Genomic DNA, 21440 nt, shown 5'->3' with positions numbered 1-21440 from the left:
CCCTGTACACGAGAGAATTATTGATTTAAAAAGAAATTTGAGCAAAGCAATGTCTACCAAAATCCTCACAGGGGATGGCATCACGTTGTTTGTCCATTCGATATCGTGCCAACCAGACTACCAAACGTATCTATTTTACCAACATTACAGAGATAAAGTCTTTTTTTCTTCTTACACGTTCGAAAACATATCGGGAATCAGTCTCTATATTGAATTTCGATTCATGTCTAAAGAGAACACTGACCGATTGGTATGAAGTCCAATATTCTGCAGTTTAAACGAGCTCTCCCGAGTAATGAATTGACGTGGACGTAATTTTTTATATAAGAAACTTCACTTCATATATTTATTAAAACTCTGATTTACTGTGCTTTATGTATGACCAGAATCAATTGTCCCAGATAACAGAGGAATGAACCTCTCCTGCTATAAGCTGTGATACACACAAACATTCTGGTTAATGTAACCTTTGGTGCCAAGATGGCGGCTCGTCTCTGATTCCAGCAAGGAAACAGTGAGACGCACGTTCTAACCTAACCTAACCTATTCTAATAATTTGGTTGCTAATAATTATGGTAATTTTATTAGAATAGTTTAGGTTAGGTTAGAACGTGCGTCCCACTGTTTCCTTGCTGGAATCAGAGACGAGCCGCCATCTTGGTACCAAGGGTTACATTAACCAACATTCTAATTGCTTACAAGCTCTATTGGGCCATGTTTTTCGTATATACCCATGTTTCTAAAATTTCTTGCAACATTTAAACCATTTGACTCTTTCGACACTGACCTACGTCTTTCCAAGATGATAGTTATGAGAAGTTTTGCTTGCCAATCTCCATAAAAATTCAAAGAAATTATATTTACCAAAATATAGAACAATTTTAATTAAATAATCATCAAAATAATTAATAAAACTACGAAGAAATTCGATGCAAAATTACCACGAAATTCAGCATAATAAGACGTCCTCTTATCTGAACAGAAAAATAACAATAAACGGCAATTTTGTAATGTAAAAAATAAAAAATTAACTTATAAAACTATTTCTTTTTTTAAAAAATTAAATAATAATAATAGCAAAAGAAAGAAATTTCCACTTTTTCTTTCCTTATGATCCGAAACTAATTCGATTTTGAAACGAATTCAGCAGATGAAATCCGAATGCATTAACCTCCTTTTGAAAGGAATTTCGAATTTTGCCAATAATAAAAATAGAGAAAGGACGACGTTCGTGTCTTCGTTTACATTTCCCAAACAATTTATTCTTACAAAGGGCTTAACGTAAAAAAATAAAAAAACCACCACTTTGACACCAGAAATGGAGAAAATACGGAGAAAACACCAAGAAATCCCCGATACTGATAGGTAAGAGGAATCGATATCGTAAGATAAACAGTATTCGCATATTTATAAACTTATTAAAAGTATTAAACTATTTAATATTTAAATAAATTCTGCAGAATTTAAGAATTTTCTAAATGTTCTTAGATTAAGTTAATATATTCTGTTGTTAAAATAAATTTAAAGTAAGATAGGAGAGGAGAAAATGCAATCTTGTCACATTGCCATCGATCCTTCATTCATTATGCAGAATATCCGCAAATCTTAATCATATTTTAAGTTAAATATTCCGGTCCAGACCGGATGTTCGTAGACAATTGGTTGCTACCACACTTAAGCTAGGGCTTATACCGTTTTTGACCTTTAACCTTTGAACTTCGCAACGTTAAAAGTATAATTTATTCAAATACCATGCAAATTGCAGTGTTTTTATGTCTATTTATATACTTTAATATACCCAAAGTTTCAAACTTCTACACTGATATATAGGCCTGGTATTGTGTGTGTGGGTGGTTCGGTGTGTATGAACTGCCTATAATTCAGATAACCGAGTATAATAAATAACAAAAATAATTTAAACCGGTTTGGAACTGCTGCACGTATTATTATTTTCCATGATTTAGTCACTTCACACGTATGCAAATGACTGTGTCACCTAGTGTTTATGACAGGCGTGTGACGTATAAATCAAAAATTAGATTACGTCAGTGAGTGTATATTTTGTATAAAGTTAACAGAATGAATTACTCGAGGAAAAGTTGCCATACATTAAAGAACTCACTTTCTCAAGTGGCTTATGAATTAAAGATTCGAAGAAATGGGGAGAAATGAATGACTAGATCAAAACACCAAAAAATATAGTAATTGAAAGGAATGTATTAGAAGAATGCCATAAAATAAATGAGTACACCAACCTCCAAATGACCCTTAATAATTTATGGAGCTGATAAATCGATTGATCCATGGGGGTCACTAATGACAGGAGTGTTTTCTCTCAGGTTATGAGTGGTAACACGAACGTATTGAGAATAACACGTGGTACTAAGTCGTTCGGTGAAACCAGACACGTGTCACTCAACACGTTCGTGTTGCACCCAAGCTGGGAATCCCTCCTGTGAGCCATTTACTGGAGTTCTTGCAGAAGAGTTTCTTTACTTTATCCAAAGCTTAATATAGTTTAAGGTATTCAAAAGGGCACAATTCGCGTGCCCTTTGTCGAAAATTTCTGAAATTTTGTAGAGAGATTCGGAGGTTAGAGGCATTGATACTCCTAAATTTTGGTAGTTGAGGATCGAAGGGAGGGAAGATAGAGGGGGTGGTATGAAACGAGTAGGGTCTGACTTTAGTGACGATTTTACTCTTTATTATAATTTATAATTTTTTATAAATGATAATAAGCTTTCTGTCATTCGTAACAGATGGCGCCACACATAATTTTAAATATTTTAACCGGGAATGTTATGCAACTCGTCGCTGGAATTTATAATTATTATTATTAAACAGAAAATAAATCTGAAAAATTATAATTCTGACTAAACACGAGCTTTAAAATCGTATAAAATTACCTAAATAGAAGTTGTTTTGATTTACATTACATGTTTTTTTTTTCTTTTAAAAGAGCGATTTTCTTACAACTAAATCTAATTTATCGATTCGTTGTAACACTAAGTGCGATACGTGACTATTTGCATTAACTTTCCTAATCGATTTTTAAAGCATTAAATGTCACGAATAAATTATTTTATAATAATAGACAACAATTAAAAATACTTCCGTACAGAAGTATTATTTAAAACAATGATTTTTAAGTGTTATTTTCACTTCAAATTGTAAAAAAAATGGAGGGAATATACGCTTCGTGTGAAGCTTTCAAATAATACTTGCAGGTGTTAGATGATTTCCCGCTTGTTTTATTATTCATTAACAATAGAAAAATGTGTATTAAAACAAGGAGATAAAGATAAGTAAACTGTCAAGAGGGCATTAAACGTACACTTTGCACAAAAATTCGATATAACGCTTTTTTAAGTCGCGACACACTGATAACGTGTCAATAAAACTTGTGAAAGGATCTCCTCTGATAAATATTAAATAGAGAACACTCCTTATCTACCAATCGTCGTGTGATTTTTGTACTATAAATCACCTCGTAACGTATTGAGATGTTTCAGTATAGCCCCACACTCGATTTAGTGAAAAATCTTGGCGCTAAATCGAAGTCTGGCTGTATTATCCTTCGAAGAAAGAAGAATATCGTGTGAGTAAAGTTTGGAACGGCTCCAAATTTGAGAAGAGACATAAGTTGAACACGAAAATGATATCAGTATTAATTCAAGGAATACAAATTTCTAATTTCTCCCCCGTGATTCAGAGGAGTTTTCAGATCCTTTTATAAATTATCACAGGTTAGTGATCCAGATTAATCCCAGACTGAAGATATCGATCCTAGTCAGGAGGCCAAAACACAATTCGAGTCACAGTCAAGGTATTTTCCTTCCCGATTTCCAAGAGTTTCTACTGATAAATCCCTTCGACATTCAAAGATTAGAAGTACAATTTTTGATTTTAAATACTTAAAATTGCAAAAAATCACCCCCCACCGTTCTTTCGTAAACAATAATTTAATAATTGCTCGCAATTACATTTTTCTCTCGTTAATCATCCCCTTTCTATACAAACTGATGAGAGATTAGCTGTTAACACGAGATAAACATTACGAAAAAAATATTAATTAATTATTAATGAGTAAAATTATACGACTATTATAGTGTTGTATTAGCAAGTTGACATAATGACACGTATAAAAAGAATTAAATTAAATATTAACGAGCGTAATGCTCGTTATCGTCGACTGTAATAGTCGACGTAGCACTCGTGAGTTAACATAGAAGTATTTAGTTTGCATTATATATCGACGCCTTGTCTTACCTTAAAAAGTATAAAGCAAGTGTCTTACCAACTGTGACGACATCCTACGAGAGAGCACGTGATAGTTAAGATGCACGAGTATCCAGCTATGACGTCGACAGTGTTTAAAGATAACACTACCGAACACGTCCACCTAAGAAATCGAGCAGACAACTGACTGAAACTCGTGTGCTGCATGAAATATCGGCGTTGATTAGACAACCTAGCGCCGTCTGGTGACCAGAAAAATACTTCGTACACGTCACACAGGAAAGAACACGAGTATTGTGTCGTAACGCGTTTTAAAGTTCGTATCGATTTTAAATATCACATTTCTTTTTTTAAGTTTTTGCGGTGGAGGAGGAAGGATTTCCGTCGTGTGACAAATATATAGAGGAAGACGAAGGTCATAAATCAAAATGGATAAGAATAAAATATAGAGAAGAGGGGGTAGTAAATAACAGATGAGTAAATGAAGTGGAAATTATCAAACGAAAGTTTTCTCCTTCCATTTTCTCTTAGAAAAAAATACGTTTAATTCGATTGAAATTCGAATTAATATTAATCTTTTTTCTTTACTTTCGTGGATGCTGCGTATAACAAAGGGAGAGTACGGCGATCAGTCAAAAGAATGACACCCGAGAGTTTTACATACATTGACTCGGAAGACCTTGAAATATCCATAAATGCAAAAATATTAGAGGTTTTTCTGTATGCATGAAGGTTTGTGGGGGGCACGGTTATCTTTTCCGAATTTGAAGCTTAATAACTCGTGTTCCTTTTGTCGAAAATTTCTGAAATTTGGAAGGGAGGTTTGTGTATTCGAGGCATTGGTCCTATTAAATTTTGACGGTTATAGGTCGAGAGGTTAGGAAATACAGTACAGGGTGTCATGTGTCATATCTCGAGTGGAATCGAACTTCGTAAAAATTTTACATTTTTTTTAATACAACTTTTAATAAAACTCATCTCTGCCCTCAAAATTGTTTAACTGTTAATAAACAATGAGAAAAGAGAGGAATAATTTTATATATAAATACGCTGTGACCAAAAATCGTTTAACCGTGTTTCTACTGTGTCTAAAAACAATTTTTGTCTGTTCTAAACAATTTTTGATGCCAAAAGTTTATCCTTTAGTGTGGTTAACTCACTTTAGGTCGTAATTACAGTGACCGTACCAAAGTCCATCTAATGTAATTTATTTATAATAAAACCTGTCGAATGCATTCCAATAGTAATTTTTATGTAATAAAGAAAGGAATGACAAAACATTTTCTGAAGTTTTTGACAGGAATTAATAAAGAATTCTCGTTTAATCTGTTCGGAAATGAATATGAGGTAATTTTAAAACCTTAATCTTTTTTAAATTATTCTTTAATGACTCTAATTCCATTTATTATTAAATGAAACAAAAAAAATCAATAAAAAAAACTGGAAAGGGCTCTTAATTGACTTTCTTGGCATTCGAACTCCGTTATTTTCAATTATAAACAAACACACACAGAATTTTGTAAGGGCATTTTTCTTTTACATTTTTGGGCTTCTCGTGTTTTAGAACGTTGAAAAGTGCGAAAAAAGTAGGTCAAAATTGGGTGATCACCATTCCTCTCTTTGTTATATTCTATTACTATCCGGAAAATACGGTGTTTTTTGGTATTCACTTATTTGTAGGAATTACCCCATAAATAATGAAATTATATTTTTTTAAAAGTATAAAAAAATATAATTGAAAATAGGAAGAGGACTTATCGTTAGAACACGCAAGAGATCACCAGTCGCTGCGTGGATAAAACCACTAAACACCCGTATTGGTAGCGAGTTCTCGCCTGGAATTTCCTGTGTTTTCTTCACGTTTGTAATACCTAAATAGGTGTCAATTTCTAGGACTTCAAAGAAGGCATCATCCACGTTGCCATATACAAATAAAACTAAACAAATCGTGGTTAATTAATACATAAACCCTGATCTTAGAAGTAATAATGTAAGAAGAATAAAACTGAAACTCTTCAACTAACGAGAAGTTCTTCTAATGTTCTCCTTTAAACTCTATGGGAGATCGTTAGTGAACGAGTCCATACAGTGTATTTTAATCACAATCGATGTTTCAAGTTATTTATGACGTTAAATTTTGAGAGTCGACATCTTTATTGGATTACGTTCCATTCGATACTCTATAATATTATTACGACTTCGAGATTCCCAGAAGAAATAACACAACAACACAAACCACAACCCCTCTATCGAGACACTCAAACAAATAATAACACTCCTTGATAGGTTTATTTCCCCAATTTACTCGATAACAGTCTATGAGATATGTCCTCACACGTGCTTGCACTTCTCTTCAGAATCCAATTATATTTATTCGAAATTCCCTGGTTTCTATTATTTCGAAACACGCCAATTAAAAAACAATATCTCCAATCTTTAAAAGTAAATTTTTCTGCAATTAAATTCCACGATTGAGACTCGTGATAGTTAAAGATGCCATCACAATTGCTGAAAGATACTTAAAATTTGAGATTTTAAGGTCTTCTGAGTGCAAGTGTAAAAATCTTTCGGGGTCATTTTTTGACAGAGAGGGCCATATTTTCCCATCTGTTAAATATAACAGTAGGGAAAGTAACAGTTTCATTTTTCTTTATTTGTGACGAGATGAAGTGGATAGACTTTTATTGAGAGAATTATACACTTTTTAAGGGATTTTTTTAAACTGTTTACTCCCTGTGAGCACTAAGAGCACCTTTTCGCCTATGTTCATTATGGGTTCGATTGAGCCCACTCATAATGAGCCCGACAAATTCAAGACTGACTTGAAAAATTTCTAGGAAGTTACTCGCTCGGATTTAATTCCATACATGCAAAAGCTGCTTAGTTGTAGCTTATAATAATAACAATCTATGTTAAAACACTACTATTTTTGTTACTATAACGTTAACAATTTTACTGTTTGTCCTTACAACTTTTGGTTCTGTGAAGATAGTCAAATATTAATTTATTTAAAACTAGCTGACCCGGCCACGCGTTGTTGTGGCTCAAAATGTATCTATTATAAATGTGTAACACTTCCCCCATGGGGGGAATTTCAAAAAATCCCTTTTTAGTGTATATTCTGTTGACGTCACCTATTAAAACGCAATTAAAAACGCAAAAAACCGCATGTAAAATAGTATAAATAGAAGCCGAGTTCTTCACGGTAAGCCTTAATTCTGTCCCTTTCCCCGCTGGGGAATATCGAAAAATCCCTTTTTAGTGTATATTCTGTTGACGTCACCTATTGAAACGCAATGAAAAACGCAAAAAACCGCATGTAAAATAGTATAAATAGAAGCAGAGTTCTTCACGGTAAGCCTTAATCCTGTCCCTCTCCCCGCTGGGGAATATCGAAAAATCTCTTTTTAGTGTATATTCTGTTGACGTCACCTATTAAAACGCAATTAAAAACGCAAAAAACCGCATGTAAAATAGTATAAATAGAAGCAGAGTTCTTCACGGTAAGCCTTAATTCTGTCCCTTTCCCCGCTGGGGAATATCGAAAAATCTCTTTTTAGTGTATATTCTGTTGACGTCACCTATTAAAACGCAATTAAAAACGCAAAAAACCGCATGTAAAATAGTATAAATAGAAGCAGAGTTCTTCACGGTAAGCCTTAATCCTGTCCCTCTCCCCGCTGGGGAATATCGAAAAATCTCTTTTTAGTGTATATTCTGTTGACGTCACCTATTAAAACGCAATTAAAAACGCAAAAAACCGCATGTAAAATAGTATAAATAGAAGCAGAGTTCTTCACGGTAAGCCTTAATCCTGTCCCTTTCCCCGCTGGGGAATATCGAAAAATCTCTTTTTAGTGTATATTCTGTTGACGTCACCTATTAAAACGCAATGAAAAACGCAAAAAACCGCATGTAAAATAGTATAAATAGAAGCAGAGTTCTTCACGGTAAGCCTTAATCCTGTCCCTCTCCCCGCTGGGGAATATCGAAAAATCTCTTTTTAGTGTATATTCTGTTGACGTCACCTATTAAAACGCAATTAAAAACGCAAAAAACCGCATGTAAAATAGTATAAATAGAAGCAGAGTTCTTCACGGTAAGCCTTAATCCTGTCCCTCTCCCCGCTGGGGAATATCGAAAAATCTCTTTTTAGTGTATATTCTGTTGACGTCACCTATTAAAACGCAATTAAAAACGCAAAAAACCGCATGTAAAATAGTATAAATAGAAGCCAGAGTTCTTCACGGTAAGCCTTAATTCTGTCCCTTTCCCCGCTGGCGAATATCGAAAAATCCCTTTTTAGTGTATATTCTGTTGACGTCACCTATTAAAACGCAATTAAAAACGCAAAAAACCGCATGTAAAATAGTATAAATAGAAGCAGAGTTCTTCACGGTAAGCCTTAATCCTGTCCCTCTCCCCGCTGGGGAATATCGAAAAATCTCTTTTTAGTGTATATTCTGTTGACGTCACCTATTAAAACGCAATTAAAAACGCAAAAAACCGCATGTAAAATAGTATAAATAGAAGCAGAGTTCTTCACGGTAAGCCTTAATTCTGTCCCTTTCCCCGCTGGGGAATATCGAAAAATCCCTTTTTAGTGTATATTCTGTTGACGTCACCTATTAAAACGCAATTAAAAACGCAAAAAACCGCATGTAAAATAGTATAAATAGAAGCCGAGTTCTTCACGGTAAGCCTTAATTCTGTCCCTTTCCCCGCTGGCGAATATCGAAAAATCTCTTTTTAGTGTATATTCTGTTGACGTCACCTATTAAAACGCAAAAAACCGCATGTAAAATAGTATAAATAGAAGCGGAGTTCTTCGCGGTAAGCTTTAATCCCGTCCATCTCCCCCCCGTAGGGGAATTTCGACATGTATATTATATAGAAACACGTGCATATTCGAATGCAACGTTGTGTCAAAATTTCAAAGGAATCGGTAGGAACAAACAAACGTTGTATTTTATTTATATAGATAGGTAGAAAATGATCTGCTTAGGTCCATTCTCACTGAAAAGCATAATGCCTTACAGAAAAGCAAACTTAGGTCGTCGGAAGTTAGCGCCATCTGTTGGACATAAAAGCCTTAATCCATATATAAATATATTTTTGAAAGGGGGGAAATGGTGATCTTCACATATGCCACAAACCTTCGTGGGAATGTATTAAACAACTTCCCAAAGTTTCATGGCAATCGGATAAATGGTGTGGTAATGCATAAAGGACAAACACACACACACACACACACACACACACAGACATACATTCGTTTTTATATATATAGATTATAATACACAATAGAAAGCTATAGAGAAGACAAGTATTTTGGTCTCTAGTTTTCTGTTGTGTCACTTGTATCGTTTATGGTGACAGATAGCTAGAAAAACAACTGTTCAAAAATGTAAGAAAGTGAGGAAATAAAAACAATAAATAACTGGCAACAGTGTTGCTAACTTTCCTGCAATTCTTCATTTGTTTTCCATAATAATTCCTGTAAGTCTCCTAATTGGTTTGAGAAGATTAAGATGTAAGGCCATATCTTTCGAACCAACAGTCCGATTTTCAAGAAAATTTTGATAGATATTTCTCCCTAATATGCAAACATCCATGCAAACTTTCTAAAATTTTCGACGAAACGGACAAAAGTTATAAAGCTTTAAAGTGGGTGAAAAAAAATCATGCCTCCAGACACATACAGGAAAATTCTCTAATTTCTAGACGTTTTAAGCTCCCCGAGTTCAAAAATGTAAAAATTTTTGGGTCATTTTTTGAGCAATGGACACACTCCCGATTTTCTAAAATCTGGGAAAGTAAAAAAGAAGAGAGAAGTCTCTTAAAAACAATATAATTAATAATTCCAAAGAAACAAATGGCGATTTCATATCCGGATTTTTCTCGTGTAAATAATAAAGATTAATGATATTCAGCGATTGGATTCGAGAAACTTCACAGAGAAAATGATTAAACTTGAACTAACAAAAGAAAAATAAACACACGTATATATATATTACTTTTTGACAGAAATACAAATAAAATTTTACGTCAGATTATTAAAATTTAAATGAAAAACTGTAAGAAAAAGAAATAAACTTCTATAAGAATGGCTACTTAAATATTGAAAAATTTCGTGTAGTCTGAAATAAAAATGTCAGTTTTGATTAATGAATATTTTGAAGAAGAATATTCCTTGCTTAAGAAGAGAAATAAAAGGCGAGACTGTGAGATTTTACAGCATTATTATCCAATTTTTTCCTATATCTTTTCATAATCCTTCCTAAATATGTAATAACGATTGCTTTTCATCTTTCTTCTGAAGTAGAGAATATTTAATGTATAAATTCGAATTATCGTGGCGTGGTCACAATGCTGGCTGCAACTTTTTATTATATTTTAATTTTTAAAAATTACGTGACTATCAGTTCAAATCAGAAATTCGTATAAACTTTAGGAATATGCTTCTCATATCTGGTCTCGATTTTCCTAATCAGGTCTCGATTTTTCCTACTTTGATCTTGATTTTCCTAATCTGGTTTCAATTTTTCCTAATCCAGTCTTGATTTTCTTAATCTGGGGCCATATTCTGGTCACCATCTCTGGTCTCTCGTCTTTCACCAGCTGGTCGCTGATTGGCTAATCATTTGGATTAGTTAGCCAATCAGTGATCGGCTTGTGAGAGACGAGAGACCAGAGAACGTGAGCAGAATACGGCCCTGGTCTTGATTTTCCTAATCAAGTCTCGATTTTTCCTAATTTGGTCTTGATTTTGCTAATCTGGTCTCGATTTTTCTTCTTCTAGTCTCGATTTTTCTAATTTGGTCTCGATTTTACTAATCAGGTCTCGATTTTTCCTAATTTGGTCTTGATTTTCCTATTCTGGTCTCGATTTTTCCTCATCTAGTCTCGATTTTTCCTAATTTGGTCTCGATTTTCCTATTCTGGTCTCGATTTTTCCTCATCTAGTCTCGATTTTTCCTAATTTGGTCTCGATTTTCCTATTCTGGTCTCGATTTTTCCTCATCTAGTCTCGATTTTTCCTAATTTGGTCTCGATTTTCCTATTCTGGTCTCGATTTTTCCTCATCTAGTCTCGATTTTTCCTAATCTGGTCTCGATTTTTGTCTTTCTAACTTTGTTCTCAAGATTAACGAAGGATAAAACTCACAGTGAGAATTTATAGATTGAAATTTTCAGCCCAATATCTTATGTTAATAATAATTTACTTTTGTAATCATTAATTTAACAAAATTCTAAGCATTCTTTAAAAGTGAAACATTTTTATAGATAAAAAAATGAAAATTATAGAAAAAAAATAATAATCTATACAGGGTAATCCAAAATTCTACATACATATACTTTATTATACTGCAGTAATTATAATACAGTCGATATGGGTAACTTGCATGCGTGTTAATGTGTCTGACGTTATGTGCATACACACTAGTGATTTGAAAGGTTCATTCAAATATAATGTCCACACTGGGAAGGGGGGATAAGTTTAAATTTTGTAACAGATTGTGACAGGGAGTGGGAGACTTAACAGAATAAGAAACCTTCGACTCATGTAGTATCTGAAATTACTCACACTAGCCATGTTTAAATAAGTTGAAGAGATAAAAAATCTTCCAATATCATCAAGTGTCTTAATTTAATACTCGATAAACAATGAGTGATTATTGTTTTGTGTTTAATATTTTGAACTTTCAAAATTTTTGTTTTGATATAATTTTCTTCTCGCGAAAATTTTCTAATATTTGAAATGTCGTACATCAATTCAAACATTTTTCGAATAATGGCAACCCACGTAACATTACATATTCGGAAATTACGCATCCGCTGGAAGGCAAATGATAACGAAATGTTAATTTCGCCATGTTAATCGACATTTAACGACCTTTCCTCCTACGTTAAAATCGCTTAAAATTCCAAAAAAAAAAACTAAATAGTAAACGAGCAAAAATTATCGTGACATCGTCACAATGCCGGGTTGCAATTTTTAATCATATTTTTAATTTATTTCATTTAAAACATATGCTCTCAATCTCAAGTTAGTGAGTTGCCCTTGTACAGTACATCATACTTTCCTGATAATGATGGTGTCTCGTCGGTCATCTATCTAAATCCGTTCTGGAGAAACTTTCCAATTAAAATCATGTGACTTCAGTTCCAGCTCGGAAGCTCATATATAGTTAATCAGGGCCTTCTGCTCTTGATTTTCACCTATCTGACTTTATTTTCGATATTCAAAAAGGACAGACAGACAGTGGGAATTTATAAGTCTACAATTCTTGTAATTAATTCTCTCGGCTACAGTCTTTAATTACGTGTAGAGAGATACAAACTTAAATCTCATTGATAAAAGCATTATTATTCATTTTGTAATCCCTCTCGAAATGATTACATATCACGTCCGAAGAGAATTAAACACGGTTCTCCCCAATTAACTCTCGCCATTCTCGAATGACAAGAGTTAGCGAGATTAAACGGGGAGTATTTCGTTGTATCGACGATATATAATTTAATGTCGATCGATCAATGACATGGATTCCTATTCATTCCCCCCAATTACTTTACGTATAATGATAATACATTATTATAACTGTTTAGAACCGAATTTTGTTAACACAACTTTACGAACAAGCTGATAAATTAAACAGATAAACACGAGTCGTCTACACGTTAATAACTCGTTATTATCTATTTACTGCATACAATATTAATAATAAAATTTTGGTAATATTGTATAAAGCAGTCGCAGGCATCAGGCACTCCACTATTTCACAGTTACGTGTAGATTTAATGAATTGTTTGCATGTGAAGTGTCTTAATTCAATGTTCAATTTTGTTGTTTACAGTGTTTTTTGGTCCAATCGGTGATCAATTCTACACAGTAAACAAAAACCAATAACCTATAATACCCATTGTGAAAGACTTTCAGTCTCAATCTATTTAGGAACAGTTTGTATACGGGGCTTTTCGTAAATCGTGCGCCATAGGAGGTTGTGCAGAGAAGCATCAGGGGAACTGTTTAATGTATTGCTTAAATAATGCATTATTTTGGGTCTACAATGCTGTCAAACTGAAATTAACTGCACAAAATTGATATGTGTGGTCAAACCACTTTCAATTAATGTAGGCCCAGCTGCAAAACCGTACAGCTGGGATTACATTAGTTTGATCACAAAATTTGACAATATTGCAGACCTGAAATGATGCAACATATAACTAATACACTGCTTTGTTTACAATCTACTATGTCATATGACTTGTATGATATCAATAAGCACTATATCTTATGTCTATGATAACATAAAGTTCGAATATTAAATTAAGAAACGAACTACTAAATACAGAATAAAATCTCCTTTACTTGCTCGATCGAATATAAACTTCTGGAAATTAATTAATCACATTTATTGAATTTACTCGAATATATGTTCCAGTAAGCATAACGATTTACTAATCAAATGTTATACAAATGAGTATTGAGAAAGCTACTGGTAGAGAACTGCGATCGAATATTTACAATAGAATAATGTTTGACATTATATTCTCTGACAAACATTAAAAATGAGAAATCAATTGATCAATTATTGATTTCTACCAACTCATTCAATAGAGGAAAGAGGAAAGAGGGAGAATTTTACTCCATCGAGAGGCTAAAAAAGCTTGGAAAATTATGGATTTACCAGGATGAAATTCGAAATATTTGGACTTTTATTTTTCCAATATTTATTGTGTCTCATCTATTTATAGTCCAACCATCTGTAAGTTCGTCACGTGCTATATAAAGACACCCTAATTAAAAATTTCTGATACTAAAAGTGGGAGAACTTAGTCAAACTCATTCGTCTGCAGATAAATTTCGCAGAGAATGACATTAGCAGCTGATAGGATTAAATGACTTTTATCTCGACATGAATATGATTTAAACATATTCAATATTATCGATAATAATTACAGTAGAGCATCGATTATCCGACCTCCGATCAACCGTCACATCGGTTAACCGACTGCTTTCTAATGATGTAGCTCTACCATATTTGGCTATGTATTGGCTACTTTAATATTATTTTTGTAAAATTTATTCGTGTTTTAGCTGGCAACACTGGATTGACCATGAAAAGGAAGACAGTATTTAAACCGGGCTTAGTTTTCTATTTTTTTTTTTTTTTTTTTTTTTTTTTTTTTGTGAAAAATAAAAAAAAAATAATTTTTAACGATACAATAGCGACAATTATTATTTTTAAAAAAGTTTGTTAGGCTTAACATCGATGAAAATTCAACGCGAAGTAGGTTAATAGCGATATACTAATATACTAATTACATAGGATATACTAATATACTGTAGAGAGTCGTTAATCGGAACCCGGTAATCGGAACGATTTTCAGTCGGACTGTGTCATGCTGAATCGAACGTTTTTGATACTAGATTTACTTCTAAAGTATAATTTTTATGTTTTTATATTCTTCAATATATTTATTTTGTTTGTACAAAATGAAGAAATAATTTTTAACGATACGATAGCCTCGATTATTATTATATAAGTTTTCGTTAGGCTTAAAATCGAAGCGACACGCAACGGAGAAAAATTTGAACATCGGACAGGTTAATATATTTTTTCGTACATAATCGGTAATCGGAACAAATCACTAATCTGAACAACTTCAATCCCCAATTGATTCCGATTTCGACTCTCTACTGTACTAATAATGTATTTTTAAACACTTTTCGGTTATCCGTTTTTTTCAGTTATCCGACCAACCCGTCCCCAATTGAGTCGGATAAACGATGTTCTACTGTACTTGGAAATGAATTATTCTACAAATAGTAATTCTTTCCGGTCACCCCTAAGTTTTCCATATCTGGTCTCGAATTTAGTAGTGTCTGGACCCTGTATATACAGTGATAAATTTCTCAAACTTCGAAGATTTTATCTTGTTTTAGTTAAGTTATTTTTACCTGTAACTTTTTAATAGCAAGTGTTCTTTTTGTACTTTCAAACTCTATAAAATACAGCAACGGGTTGCGTAACTTTTCAGCTAAATATGTTATAATTGTCTATGGCGCCATCTGTTATGGAATTTTATTTTAAAAACTTTTTATAATATTAATTATTATAAAATGGCAAAAAGCTTAATTTTGAAGGTAGAGAAAAGATTTATTCGAATAAAAATACTCTAAAATATTAAAATTTAATATTTTTAAAACTACTTTTGAATTGGGGCCTCTTGCTCCTAGTCTGGTCTCGATTTTCATATGTTTAACTTCGTTTTCGAGATTAACGAAGGACAGACAGTGCGAATGTATACGTCTGCAATTTGAAAATTGCAGCCCAATTAAAGCAATTTTTAAATGCATTCTTAAAAAATAATTCAAAACGACGACCAGAAATTTCTAGAGAAAATTTGATGTAAATCTACCATGAAAACTAAGTGAAAATTATTTAAAAATTGTAATAACTTTGCAAAAGTTTCATCGTTATTTTTCCGAGTTCATGAAAGCGAAAAGAAATTGCAAAATTTATTACATTATCTTTATACTTGCCACTTGCATTTATTTTGATTACGTTAAAGATACTTAATTTAAGTGTGCAGTTATGAGAGGCGGGGACATTTTCGAATTTATTGCGAGTGCCATAATTTACTTGCTACGTCAATAAATTTTACAAAATGTTTTTTAAAAGTTAAATAATTTTTTATGAGTGAGTAAAATGCTTAATTAACTGTAGTTTTTTGTATATACAATATAGTAACGAAATAAAAATATAGAGTTCAAATAAGGTGATATCATACAGGGGTTCTTAAACCAAGACTCCATAGAAAGTTTTTAGGGGTCCATGAGCTTGGAAAAATAAAAATTAACTTTAATTTTCTTATATTTTAAATGTATTGTATTGTTAACGAGCAAATATAATAAATTTTTAATTATATTCTTAATTTATTGCATTTAAAATATATGCTCTCGATTTGAAATTAGTAGTGTCTTCTCCTGAACAGTATAACAATCGAATCATGCTGATCATCAACATAACTCTGTCCTAGATAAAGTTTTAAATTAAAATTACGTGACTTCCAGTTCAGATCAGAAATTCATATATAGTTAATCAAGACCTCCCGCTCATGTTCCATATATGGTCTTGACTTTCATCTGTCTAGCACCATTCTCAAGATTAAGTAAGGACAGGTGTCAGACAGACAGACAACAACAGTGGGAAATTATAGGTCTACAATTTTTTTCAAATTGCAGCTCAATTATTATCTTAAAAAAGAAGGACATATATTTGGACTGCAATTTCAAATCTGAAGATCTATAAATTTCCACTGCTGTCTATATGTTCTTCCATAATCTCAAGAATGCAGTTATACAGATAAAAATCGAGACCAGATATACAAAGCATAGGGGAGGTAACGTTATTTCAATTCAAAAGTTTTTTCCCGAAAGGTGTTAGATAGATGACTAGCACGACTCTATTGTTAAAGGAAAAGTGTGATTTACAGGGGAAAGCTACCACTAATTTGAGGTGGAGGGCGTATATTTTAAACTAAATAAATTGAAAAAATGTGGTTAAAAATTGCTGCTCGTTAAAACTTAACAGAAGACATCGTTTTACTGTCTCTTGGTGAGTGACATTTCTTACTTTAACACTTTGAATTAGGTTACTTACACTTTTCATTTTTAAAGTTTCGTTTTTAAAAATTTAACAAGTGTTAAAAGCAATATAAAATATGCACTTGTTCTCCTTTATTTATCTTACGAAAATGTTTTTAGTAAATAATTCGCGAGGAATTAGATATTTTGTTACGTTTAAATGATTCTATATTTTGATAAATGAATAGAATTGAGTAATTTGATCTGGAAATTTGGGTCATGTTTACGTAGCTTACTTAGTGAGCTTCCTTACATGATGAAAAACTGGTCCACCCCTAAGTTTTCCGTATCTGGTCTCGAATTTAGTAGTGTCTGGACCCTGTATACCACACTTCTCCTGGTGACAAATATTATTTTAATTAATATAAATAGATTCTGCATATTAAACGATAATGGCGTATTGTGTGTAAAGAAATTGCAAAACATTATTCACGCCGAAGATATCATTTAAAATATTTATCATTATTTCATTCATCAAAATTCACTTCACAAGCAATGTTATCAAGATGAGAATTATCTCGTCATGTCTCTTAACCACACTGACTTGAAAAGTTCATCTTTACAAACATCAATCTTTAGAAAAGTTAGTTGGACAGACTATAGATTAAGTTGGATAGATTTCTTACAATGATAAACTGACTAATTATCAGATGATATATTTTAGAAAGTTATATTACTTTGCGACAGCAGAAAAGTAACGCGTTGCATAACTTTTTCGGCAAAAAAGTTAAAATTGTGTGTGGCGCCATCTATTAAGAGGTTTTATTAAAATCTTTTTATACTATTAATTATTATAAAATAAAAAAAAGTCTTAATTTTCAGAATAGAGACGAGTTTTATAACATATAGTAGATGCTAATAACAAGTAAAATATTCATTAAGTCCGACCCCACTCGAGATATGATCTTCTCTATCTTTTCAACCTGTGGACCTTTAACCACCAAAATTTAATTACATCAATACACCTAATACACAAACCTCCCTGCAAAATTTCAGAAATTTTCGACAAAATGCACGGGAGTTATTAAGCTTCAAAGAGGGTGAACAAAATGGTGTCCCTCTGCACACACACTAACGTCCATGCATCTTAATCCAAATGCCTTCTATGAGGCATGCCTAATAAGTTACTGATATATCAGAAAATAATTACTTAGTATTTGTTAGCGAGTCTAGCAGGCGATTGTTTATCAACGATTTCCTTGTATATGCATTCCATTACATTTTTGTCGCACGGATGCGCTGCTATCTTGCCTTATTTGCATGACCCTTGCTTGATAGGAATGACACTTTTCTGACTTAAATATAACTTAAGTTTCAACTTATTCACGTTTATGATGTTGTTTTTACACAGTGTTTTGTGTTTGTTGCTTTAATTTAGACACATCAAGAACAATTGAAAATCAACGTAATGTGGGGTACAACTGCTATGGTTGTTTTCCACGTGTACGTACTACTGTGTGATCTGTTAGGAGCTGTCTTAGCAACACATAGTTTTGTAATTCTTGTTCTTTTTCGTTATTATTAAACGTTACATATTGTTATTAACGCTTTGTTATTGTATAACAACGGGACCCCTTAAAAACTAGTGTCCAGCTCTGTCGTAAAAATTTCAATATAATTACAGTAATACAAAATTACTCTGTGACTATTCCAGGAATGTTAATACTCTAATTAACAGTTTACATTATCTCTGTAATTATCAAAATGTTATTAACATGTTTTCAAATACTCTATAATAATTAACTCTGTACGAGGCGAATTGGCAGCACTGTTTTACCTTATTTTAATTCTTCTCAACGTATTACATTCGTTGTTTGTTCTCGAAAATTGATTTTAAAAAATTAATTTGATTCTTCTCGATTTTTTAAAGGTACCGTATTAGATTTCACGGTCGAACGACCAAGAGACTAAGTTGGCAGTCTATCGCTTTGGAGGATCCGGGTTCGAATTCGGATGGGGATTAAGAATTTTCTTCACGTTTGTAACACCGAAAAAAGGGGGCGGTTTCTCATAGAAAGTGCTCATGGGTAGCATCCTCTTCGGAAGATCATTCACGTGTTGCATTGCCGAATTATATAATTTGTTCTTGAGATTAACGACAGACAGACAAGCAGACTATTCGAAGCTTTGAAATCGTATTTAAATCCTTGCAACCTTAAAAGAACCATACTCTAATATTCAGATGCAAATTTACCATTTAATCATATTCAAGAAGACGTTATTTAGATATAAAAAGAAAACTTTTATATTTATTGTGTGAAGAAAGGATATTTGAAAACTTAATTTCTCCAAATTAAACTGCCCTATTGGATTGGATTAATTGAGGGGAAAGTAACTCCAAGATAGTGGCAATCTGCCCAGGAGTGTTCCCGAGATTACCATTATGGAAACTGGCAGATTTAAGTGTTAGATAGAAGAAGAAAACCCGTAAAACTCCACGAGACTGGTCCACGAATCCACCATGGTCAGTTCTCACCTCACCAACTGGAGTGTTCCAGTGTTCAATGGTTTTAACCACTTGGAGAAAAACTACTGTGTTAATATTTTTTATTTATAAAACGATTTCTTCAAAATGCTTATTGATATATTATGCAAATTTATAAATATACCATAAATATATAGTTACGAAGTCAAAAAACTATTGCTTGTATGCGGAGTGTAACTTATATGGGATAGGTGTACAGGGCAAATCAATACTCATTTGTAAAGACTGAATTGCTGTTTTTCCTTCTTATTCACTACACAAACGCCTATGCTCTAACAAATAAACCAGCAACGAGTTGCTCAACTTTCCCGGAAACATTTAAAGTTTTGGTGGCGCCATCTGTTATCGTATTTTATTAAGAACCTTTTATATTTTTAACTATTATAAAATGGCAAAAAGCTTAAGTGTGAGGATAGGGATAGGTTTTATAAAGAAATTTAATAGTTAATAACGAGTAAAATCGTCATGACTTCTCATGATTTTGCTGGTAGCGTGCTTCTTAAACTTGGCCTTATGTATTACTTATTGTTTTTATTACTTATTTTTCTAATTAATTTCAAATTGATAAAAGATTTAAGAATTGGGAAAATTATAAAAGTATAATTTATAAAATATATCATACCAACGAGAGTCCATTCTTAAATTAAATACACTGTGATTATAGTTTGCTTACCTAGCTGTGTTAGAACTGCGCAAATTTGCCGTGTTAAATCGAACATTCGATGCCATCTATCGACTGAAATTTAAAATAAAAACTCGTCCACAAAATTGTTAAAAAGGTAGTAATTTTAATATACTTTAATTTAAAAAAAAAGAAAAAAAAACGCTTTCATTGGTGGATTTTCCAGACATTAATGCTATTAAATTTCCGTGGTTAAAGGTCGAGGAGATGGGAAAATGGAGGGTTGTCACGTGTCGTATCTCAATGACAATTTTACTAATTATTAATTTAACATTTCCAATTTGCTATAAGACTCATCTCTACTCTGAAAATTAAGCTTTTTGCCATTTTATGACAATTAATTATATAAAAAGAGCTTTAAAAGAAATACAGCAGAAGATGGAGCCACACGCAATTTTAAATGTTTTTGTGGGGAAAGTTAAGCAACTCGTTACCGAATTGTTTTTAGGTAAGGGCCGCAAACAGTTGTTAACTGGATAAATCTTCGAACGACATTAGTTCATTGTATAGTTAATCGGAGTATCCTTCCTCTACGGTTCCACATTCGCTCTCGACTTTCATCCATCTGACTCTTTTCTCGAGATTAAGGAAGGGCAAACGGACGACAGTAGGAATTTATACATCTACAATATTTTTTCAAATTGCAGCCAAAAAAAATGTGAGGACGTGCGCTAGAAGAGTCATGAAGAGGCTAAAGCAAAAGTGTGTAAAAGCTGAAGCAAATTATCCATTCAGCAATGTTTTTCTGAATGGATAATTTGTAAGAGTATAGTCTCCTTTTGCCTGCTGCTCACCCTTTTTCAAATTATGATTGAGGACATGTATGTATGTATGTATCGATATGTAATGCATCACTTATTTATATCATAAAATCATTTATTAATTTGTAAACGACATTTCTCAGATTACAATTACTTCGATAGAATTCGAATACAATAATGATACAGAAATCAAGTGTTGTACACTATAAGAAACACGGAAATAGCTGTAATCACTTATTGGGGGGAGAAAAATGACGAGATACAGCAGATTTGAAAGAATTCAAGAAGTACGTAGTAAACATTTCGTACAGTTCGTTTCTTATCTGATTGCCTAATTTAGTTTCTATAAGATTCCTGAAGACCTCACCTCCGTACTCCAGGTTCGAAAACTCCACAGTTATCATTCCGATAGACGTCACGACGAATCTGCTGAGGATGGCCTTTTCACGTTGGGGGGTGGAAGTAATATCGACGTACAAGTCAGTAGGACCGACGTAGCTTACCGTGAAAAAATTCAAAACCGTATTTTCTCCAATTTTAAATTCTCCAACGTATTCCACTATTAAAGAGGTGAAAGTTAAAGCGCATCCGATGACAATTTCTTCGGATGCCACCAAAT

General features: G+C 32.8%; 1 long non-coding RNA gene across 1 annotated transcript in view; it reads right to left on the bottom strand.

Moving 5' to 3' along the window:
* The window catches only part of LOC136972031 (uncharacterized), a 249821-nt gene extending 245400 nt beyond the window's left edge, over positions 1-4421 (bottom strand). Inside the window, exon 1 of the long non-coding RNA XR_010880270.1 lies at positions 4298-4421. This is a non-coding gene — a long non-coding RNA (uncharacterized lncRNA). The remainder of the gene's footprint in view (positions 1-4297) is intronic.
* Positions 4422-21440: the final 17019 nt, after the last annotated feature.

This window comes from Centruroides vittatus, unplaced genomic scaffold (assembly GCF_030686945.1).
Source record: "Centruroides vittatus isolate TY-2023 unplaced genomic scaffold, ASM3068694v2 contig_2747, whole genome shotgun sequence".
In the NCBI taxonomy this organism is placed as follows: Eukaryota; Metazoa; Arthropoda; class Arachnida; order Scorpiones; family Buthidae; genus Centruroides; species Centruroides vittatus.
The sequence above is the reverse complement of the archived record's forward strand: the minus strand, read 5'-3'. Positions and strand labels throughout refer to the sequence as shown.